The sequence below is a fragment of the Camelus bactrianus genome, chromosome 15 (assembly GCF_048773025.1).
Source record: "Camelus bactrianus isolate YW-2024 breed Bactrian camel chromosome 15, ASM4877302v1, whole genome shotgun sequence".
Lineage (NCBI taxonomy): Eukaryota > Metazoa > Chordata > Mammalia > Artiodactyla > Camelidae > Camelus > Camelus bactrianus.
The window spans coordinates 61,213,165-61,220,319 of NC_133553.1; the positions used below are offsets into that span (position 1 = coordinate 61,213,165).

Genomic DNA, 7,155 nt, shown 5'->3' on the forward strand with positions numbered 1-7,155 from the left:
CGCCCAGGCTGGATGGCGTCCTCAGCCCCAGCTTCCTCAGGGATCAGCTCTAGCAAACTTGCGAGCAGACGGGGGCCCAGAGCAGAGCCCACAGCGGTGGTGGTGTGGGGTGCCCAGAGCAGAGCTACAGCGGTGAGTCACCCGGGGACACAGAGGCTGCACTCGGTCCCACGCAAGAGGACTGTGGGAACCAGCTGCCTGAGGGTGGCTGGCGGTGTGTTTAGAAGCCTTAATAACCAAGCAAGCCAGGGACAGGACGAATGTCTTAATTCCTCATCTGGGAATGTTGACAGTTGCATGTACCTTGTCTTCCCAGCCTCACTGTAGATGTGGAGAGGGCAGGAGCGAGCTTTCCACTTCCTTAGCTCTCTACCATGAAGACACCCAACACCACTTTATTTGCTTAGAGGTTACACATTCACCCATATTTTAAAAAGAACTCAACCCTGTACACTCATTTTTGCCAGCTAGGAACCGGTCCTGCAGAACAAAAGTAATTGATCCTTTGAAAAAACTCCCTTGAAGTATTATTCTGGGTTTGTGCACCTGAGGAAGGAGAGAAACGTGGCATTTATTATGCATCTACTACAAGCCAGGCACCGTGCCAGAGACGCCACAAATGTGATCTCATTTAATCCTCCAATGACTGGATGAAGTAGGGAAAATTATTAATACGCATTTTGTACAGATGCAAAAACGTAGAGGCTTGAACTCACAAAGTTAATGCATCATGTAAGCCCAAGGAAATCTGGCTCCAAAACCCGTCTCTTCCCCGATTTCACTCAGCGACTTGCCAAGTAGAGAACAGGTTTTTGTAGGAGAAATTTTTTTCCCGTTCCCCTAAGTCCCTGTGGTCACTGGCTTGGGGCCTCCGTGAGTGGCTTTCCAAGCTTTGGAATTTCTGCCCTGATGCCGAGGCTGCTGTCAGTGGGGTGGAGAGAAAACGAATCCTGGGCAGAGCAAAACTGGTACAAACACACGGTGGATGCAGTCGGCAGTGATGGCTCCGTTCCCCTTTTCCGCATCAGAATAGGGTATGTACCCTCCTGCCCACGAGTCAGTAGTTCCTTCTCCTCTATGTAAAGTCTGTTTCATGACTCTCCACCCAGCTCCCCACGTGCTGTGTGACCCCAAAGAGGGCTCCAGGCTGTCTTCAGAGCCTGGCCTCCCCTCACACTACAGAATCTCCTCCACATCCACAGAGGAGGAGACTGGGACACCCTGCCCGTAAAATGACATCACGTGGCCAGGGCTTTCCCTCCAGTCCCTCAGCCTTGACCCCACGGGCTCCAGACAAAGAAGAAGAAAACTGGGGCAATAAATAAACCCCCTAGAAGAGAGTTCTCTGCCCTGCGTTCAGGAAAACTCCAAGGAAACCTTAATCAAGTTCCCTCGGCCTGTTTCTGACATGTTCTCAAAGTGCCGCAGTCGGCGGGCCTGATGGAGCTCGGGTTTCACAGTTCACACCCGCCGCGTTTGCGACCCGCACGCTCCACGAGGAGAGAGCCCGACCTGAGACGCTGCCCGGTATCCCCTCCGTCCGTGAAAAGCGCAAGGGAAGAGCCTCAAGAGGTGACCCAAGCCGGTCTTGGCTTCCAGCAGCCCAGGCCCACACTCCCTCGCTCCCTCCGCAACCCCCATCCCGGCAGCGGGCACCTGACTCCCAGCAACAGCCTGTTCCAGCTCCAGCAGCCTCGGTCACCGCTGCCAGCCCGGGGGGGGTCCCCGCCTTTCTCTCCCCTTTGCTCTCATTCTGCATCCAGCGTTCTAAGCTTCAGTGTTCGCCTCCTTCCGCCCTCTGAGGTCAGCCCTGCCTCTGGGAGACGAGAGGGGAGACTCTGGGGCTTCCAGATGGAGATCTGGGTGAAAACGAGCAGGAGAAAAGGAGTGTGGGAGGCAGAGGCCGGGGGGCCTTGGCGGAGACTTTGGAAAGCCTGGCGGCCTGCGTGGGGGCGGGGGGCATATTCAGGGAAGAAAGGGGAGTCGGGGAGCCTTGGGGGCCCTCTTGCTGTTCACCCCGGGGCATCTGAGGAGTTAAGTAGAGGACTTGATTTATTTCGAAATGACTTCTGATTGCATGGACTGTGTTCTTTCAGCCGTAACGCTGCTCCAAGACCAAACCTCGTGGGGCGTGACTTCATAAGCATTACGCTGGTGTTTCCACCGCTAGGTCCTGGGAGGTTGTGGGGAGTGTGAAGGGGCCCCGAGGGGTGGGGGCGGGGAACGGGGCGCAGGAGCACACAGCCTGAGTCAGTCCCCGCAGCCTCCTCAGTCATCACCCCAAACACCGGGGCCCTGTGCAGCTCTCCAGTGATTTCAAGGCAACCTGATGCGTTTTCATCTCTTTTTCTTTAAGAAATTATGAAGAGCTCATGGGAATCTCTGTGGGAGGCAATAAAGAGCCAAGAAGAATCGCAAGGAATTGAAATGGTGGGCTTCGTTAAGGCTATTCAAGCACGATGTCTATTTCCTTTTACTTAGACTCTCAGGTTCTCAAACTGGGAGGAGCTTCAGAAACCGGCCAGGCTAGACCCTGACTTCACATCCAGTCGTCACCAGGTAACAAGCGGGCCAGGGGTGCGGGCAGTACGGCTCCTGATGCCAGGTGAACACCAGGACCCCGGCCCTGTGGTGACACGGCGACGTGCCACCCCTCTCGCACAGGGGCCCTGACCCTGCCTGCCATCCCCGGGGGAGCTGGACCCCGGGGGATACTGATGCCAGGGTCTCACTGTCAGAGATGCTCATGTCACCAATCTGAGCGGCAGCCTGGGCATCGGGGCTGCACAAAGCTCCCAGGAGATTCTAAAGCAGCCAGGACCGGAGAACACTGTCCCAACACCTGTGTGCCTTCTGTGTGCGATGCTACCCTCCGCGCCCACCGCAAACTCACGGTGTGACGGTATTTGGAGGGGAGGCCTCTGGGAGTGACCAGGAGTAAATAAGGTCGTGAAGACGCACCTTCACGAATGGGATTAGTGCCCTGATAAGAAGACTGTAGAGAGAGCTTGCATCCACCATCTCTCACTCTGCCAGCGGGGATACGAGGAGACGTTGGCACTCTGCCAGCGGGAAGAGGGCCTTCACCGGAACCACGCTGGTGCCTGATCTTGGACTTCCATCCTCCGGAACTGTGAGAAATAAAGCTCCCCACTCCATGGTGCTCTGTCAGAGGAGCCCAAACGGACCAACAACTCGTGAGCACTGCCCCCTCGTTAACAGCACCTACAGGCTGCAGGTCCTTGACCAGAGAGGCAGCGGCAGGCAGAGGACGGGGCTCCGGGTGAAGTGTCAGCAGACCTGTGCGCTGGCTCACAACAGACTCGCTGCGTGACTTGGAGGAAGTGGCAACTCCCCCAGGGCCTCGGATGCCTCCTCTGTAAAATGAGGGCGTTGAAGTGGAAGAGGACCTTGCTGTTCCTTCCAGCCTGTACGTTCTGCAAGTCTGAGCCTCCTTCTCAGCTCTAAGCTCCAGTTTCTGAAAACTTGAGATTTGCACGGCTTCATGTTTTCCCCTTTAATCACCATTTCCCCTCTTTTTTCGGTTTCCACTCTATTTTCTTCATCTTGATGAATGGAGTATTCCATATATGAAAGCCAACAACCCTCAGCTTGGCCAAGTTGTGGACACAGATAAAGTCACAGGAGCAGCAGTTAAACACACCTCTCACTGGCCAAAAAAAAAAAAAGCCCTGGTTGCTCAAATACGAAGTCCAATCCCTGCAGCCACTCGAACAGATTTCGGTTCCAAGACCCCCACCGCCCCAGGGGCATCTCACAAGCGCTGGCGAGCCCGTCCGCCAGGAGCATGACCGCGGGCATCTGTTCCACGTGCTCCCTGCCGCTCACGCACCCTTCTTTCTAGGAACTCCACCCGAGGGAGCTTCAAAGTTTTCACCGTGTACTACCCAAGAAAGCAGTCATGTGTAGGCAGGGTGCTGCCTGCTGGAGCCACCCAAGCTCTCAGTCCTCGAGGGCCAGCATGGAGCCAGGGCCCATGCAGAAGTGGGGAGAAAGGCCATCTCCTCCGCTCTGCTCCTCAGGTCTCCCATGCAGTGTTCCTTGTGCCCAAAGAATCACCAAGCTTGCCCTAAAGCTGTTCCCCTGTCTTCCCACCTCCCTCCCTCCCTCCCTCTTAGAGATCAAAAGCAATCCAAGGTGAGTAGGGTGGGAGAGAAGCAGAGTTTTCTTCCTCCCTCTCCTTGTTTAGTATACACAAATACATAAACGTATACATATACACACACATATACATACATACTATATCACTGATGTATAGTATAGCTAGTGTGTATATACAGTGTGTTTATTTTATTTGTTTGTGTGTGTGTTTGTTTTGTTTGTGGTTTGTTTGACTCACTAGTTCTGCCAGAAGTCACTTCAGCACCCAGTCTGCTCTCGCCAGTATTCCCTGGTTGTGGTAAGATCTCTCCCTTTCTAAGAAAAGCAAATCCCTCATAATTTCAAAGAATAACCATCACCTCTCAAGAATTCTCAAAAAGACTTCCTTAAAATCCAATAATTCTATCCTAAGAAAATACAAATGCAGACAAAGATATTCATCATGATGTTGAAAAAAAAAAAAAAAAGGGAAAACTTTAACTCCAATGAGAATATTCATAGAATGGAACGTTATGAAGCCCTTTAAAATAAAATCTTTATGCTTAATGAAGTGGGAAAATATTTAAAAATAATGTACGGTAAAATGCTTGCAGTGTGTAATAGCATCCCAATTTTATAATTCGAAACAAAATCATAGAAAAAAGATGGAAAAGAATTACATCAAAATGCAAATAAAGGTTATGTCTAAGCAGTAAATTAAAGGGTGTTCTTATTTGTTTCTTTTTCTGTCTCCAAGATCCCTAAAAAAATCCAATTATTTTATATTCAACAAACAAAGATTATGTATTTATATACAGTATATCTATGAATAGGTAAATATAAATATATGGTGAAGACTTTATTATTATATTATTTATATTATATATAAATATACAGCCTTTATTTGTTATAGTAAGTTGTTATACTAAAATTTTAAAAATAGATTTTTTTTTAATATAACAATCTCAGAGCTGGTAGCACTTGTCCCTAAAAAGAATAAATTCATGCTGAGAAAACCAAAGGCATTTCCACCTGGCTCCTGGGTAGAGGAATCACACTGTCGGCCAACATGTGTTGATCACATATAGATACAGATGTGATAACAGTTTCCAATTAAAATCAATAGGTGCCTCAAAGGTAAAACCAGCCATCACAGAGAGAACAGGGACCAGAGCAAGCCCATCTCAGAAGAAAGAAGGCAGGGGCTATTTGCCTCGGGCCTGCCCCGGCTGCCCCAGCACAGGCGTCCCCAAGGTCCCGAGCCTGAGGCACAGGCTCCATTTGCGGACCCTCATGGGACACTCTGCCTCCTGCTCCCACCACTCACATAAGCAACTAAGGGAGCTGGATCATTGCCTCCAGTCCCAAATAAGTGGTAAGAACTCAAGTGCGGAGTTCCTCTCCTAGAATCCTAAAATCAGAACCACAAGCCAAATCACCCAGTGTAGAACAAAAGGCTCCCATTGTCGCTGCCAGCTGGAAGGGGCCCCGCCAACCCGTCCGCCCGGGGCGCCGTTTCTGCAGCCCATCCTCCTCCAGTCAGGACGCCCCAGGGTCCCCTGCGGCTCCAGCTGACAGAGCACAATGCTCTCCTTTCCAGACGTCTTGGGTTAATTTCTTTATTTTTTCTGGCCCACATTTTGAAGTCTTTCCAGACTGATGATCTAAAGTAGAAATTACAATCCTATCGGGTCTGTCCAAAACAGATGCCACATAATCACAGTCATATTAATAAAGCTGGCAAGTGTGAGGATGAGGAATTTGAGGAAAGGGAGGGGGAATTAAAAAAAAAAAAAAAAACTAACAACTTCCAGAATGTTTCAACGGATTGAACACTCCTGCCTTGATCAGGTTTCCCTGAGAAATTGAAGGTTGGCTTTTTTTCTATCTAAACTCCAAGAAATTTCTTTTCTTTGAGATTTTCTACAGCTTGGATGAAGAGAGCGAGAAGGGGGCACCGTTTCTAGAATCTTTTTGGACTTTGCAGCATTCAAGGTCTTATCGATGCGTGGGTTTCCAGCTGCACATGACATAAGTCATTGAAAACTGGCACATCCTCGCATCCGCAAGCACAGCACAACCACAAGCTTGGCAAGCAGTTCCTATTGCCAGATGCCTTCACTGTTTCTGAAACTATGTATTCAAGGCACTCCACACTTTTTTTCTTGCTGGAAATACTTCCAAAGAAGAACACAATGTTTTGGGTTGCCTGGCCAAAGTTTAGCTGTACTTTTGCATCTTTGCCAAACTTCCTGTTTTTAGCAAAAACAATTTATTATCTTGCTGGTTCTTTACCCAAAAGGATTTGCAGGCACAAATAACTACTTGGTTTCCATGTATTTTCAGAGAAGAAACTCACTCGCTTTCCCATAATTATCCTGTAGATGCAAGAACAGAAACGTATTTAACCTTTGGGAGTGCTACCGAGGCATAGAAAAAGTTTTAATTATTCAAAACCTCTACAATCTGAACTTTAAAGAACTGACAATTATTTTTTGTGTGCAGGGAAAATAATTCTTTTCAGGTGGTTTGCAAGACCACAGATTTGCCACACGTGGCACTGTGGAAGCAAGTTTGGAGTGATTTTGGATTTGGAAGCCAAGGTTAGACTGAAGAGATCTGATTCACCAGTAGCAATCAAAGAAAGCAGTTGACCAGACACTTTTTTGAGTAGTTCAACTCCAATTACTAAGCTATACAGTCACCTTTTTGACTTCACAAAAAAAACCCAAAAAACAAACAAAAAAAACAAACCAAAACAAACACAAAGCAGTAAGAGATTTTTCCATCCTTATCTAGCAGCCAGCTAGCCTATCAACCAGTAAACAGATTGAGAAGAAACTTAAGTTCTCAACTTGATTAGACTGAGGTGGTAACATATAGTTTCAGTTTTCTTCTATAGAAATATCTTAGCTATAATTAGAACACATGCTTTCTTTATCAACACACACACGCACACAGATACACTTAGTTATTTAGATAGGCTTCAATAGTAATCACCTGCGCTGTAGCAGAGCAACGTTGATAACGGCATGGTTAACTCTTCAGCAAAAT

At 48.5% G+C, this 7,155-nt stretch overlaps 1 long non-coding RNA gene across 5 annotated transcripts in view; it reads right to left on the bottom strand.

Annotated features, from left to right (window-relative positions):
* LOC123619368 (uncharacterized) overlaps nucleotides 1–4,808 on the bottom strand; it is a 35,582-nt gene extending 30,774 nt beyond the window's left edge. For all 5 annotated transcript variants that reach the window (XR_012498993.1, XR_012498990.1, XR_012498992.1 and 2 more), the window contains exon 1: nucleotides 1,657–4,808. This is a non-coding gene — a long non-coding RNA (uncharacterized LOC123619368). The remainder of the gene's footprint in view (nucleotides 1–1,656) is intronic.
* Between the last annotated feature and the right edge of the window lie 2,347 nt (nucleotides 4,809–7,155).